The sequence below is a fragment of the Miscanthus floridulus genome, chromosome 4 (assembly GCF_019320115.1).
Source record: "Miscanthus floridulus cultivar M001 chromosome 4, ASM1932011v1, whole genome shotgun sequence".
Lineage (NCBI taxonomy): Eukaryota > Viridiplantae > Streptophyta > Magnoliopsida > Poales > Poaceae > Miscanthus > Miscanthus floridulus.
Genome location: NC_089583.1, coordinates 25,580,333 through 25,582,126, shown reverse-complemented (window position 1 = coordinate 25,582,126; position 1,794 = coordinate 25,580,333).

Genomic DNA, 1,794 nt, shown 5'->3' with positions numbered 1-1,794 from the left:
GAACCGGCGCGCCCGTGTCGTCCACCGGAGCGCCTTGCTCTGGTTACCTACACACACACATAGGTAACGTTGGCACTTGATTAGCCTTGCAGCGGGGCGGCCTCCGCCCCCTCCGCCCGGAGACGCCTATGAGCTAACCGGGCGGAGGCTGCGCCAGGGTCACCGGCAGCGTCCTGCAAGCACAGTGTGAGAAACCGTCATCTTTCCTGGGTCTGGAGGCGTGGTAGCTGGGCCTTTTCTTAGGTAGTCGGTCAGAGACGTCTTTGCGAACTTCTGGCCGCGTAGGTCTCCGCCACTCTCGGAGGCCGTGTTACAACAGTTCCCCCCTTTTGAGACCACGGTCCACCTGAGCGTGTCGTGAGCTCAAAACACCCTAAGCAAGGATGTCCGTGGGGGCGGAGACTGCGCGTAGTCACATCTCCGACAGATCCCCACAGGTTCCCCCCTGGCCCGCTCTAGCGTGGCCGCTGGTCTTGTCATAGTAGCCGTTAGGCTTCTAAACTAGCCGTTGTCCTACGCTGTGGACGTTTACGCCGTATTGCTTTCCATTGTACACCTTGCAACTTCTCCGGAGATGACCGTTGGGCGGCAGGCGAATTCTTCGGAGATGACTGTTGTACGGCGGGAGCCGAACCGCCCACCCGCGGCCTATATAAGGGCAGGGTTGTTGGCGGGGTCCCCCCCTGCACGGCTCATTCGCTTTCCTTGCCTTTGAGAAATCGCTCTCTGCTCTCTTCGCTTTCGCCTGAGCTGCCTTCGTGCGTTCCGTCTTTCCGCTTGCGTCTTCCGCCTAGGCTTCCGCCGCGGTGGCTTTCTTTTCCGCCTCCGCCCATACTCGCTGGCCCGCCTTCTTCGGACCCTATCGCCACCTTCTTGGCGTTAGGGCCGCCGGCTAGAGTGCACGCTTTGAGGAGTGCATGCTTGCCTCCGCCTCCATGTTGGAATTTGAAGAGCTAGTGGAGGAGGATTTGTGGAGTGTCTCTGCGTCCGTCGAAGACCTAATCGCTGCGGATTCCAGAGACATGGCGATAAAGTCATGGGATTTTGGCCCCTCCTCCATTACTGAAGAGGCGGTCGCGGAGATGTTGAAGGAATCATGTTTTCCTTCTTCGAGGGTAAAAATCCCTCCGCCTAGCCAGACTATTCTGGAACCGGAGGAGGGATATGCGGTGGTGTTTCGGGACTTCTTCACCTGCGGCCTCTGCCTTCCTTACATCCCCTTCCTCCACTGAGTGTTGGAGACCTTCAATGTCCATCTCCATCATCTGACTCCAACTGCCTTCCTCATGCTCAGCAAATTCTGCTGGGCGTGTGTTTCTTATGGCGCCGAGCCAGATGTGGACACCTTCTGTGGTTACTACGAGCTGCAGAAGTAGCCAAAGAAGAAGAAGGAGATGCGGGAGGGCAAGGAGGTGGAGGTGATCTACCAGTATGGTAGTTGCACCTTTATGTCAAAGAGGAACCAAGGCGTAGACCGCCTAGAGATTTCTTTTTGCTAGAAGGGCAAGTGGGATCGCGGCTGGCTTGAGCAGTGGTTCTACGTGAAGACCTAAGGGGTCCGCCGCACTACCGAGGATGGTGCAGAGGTCACGGAGTATCCATTGACTTCAAGAATGGAGGAGATGGTGCCGCATACGCGCGTGGATCCACCGGAGGAGATGTCTTCGGTGAGGGAGGCTTGCGACCGGGCTTTTGCGGCAGTGTGCCGCTACTCTGGGGGCCACGACCTGGTGGAGGAGATTATGGCCTCCAACTACTAGCCCCTGGGCAGAGATAACCTAGCCTTTCGGCTAG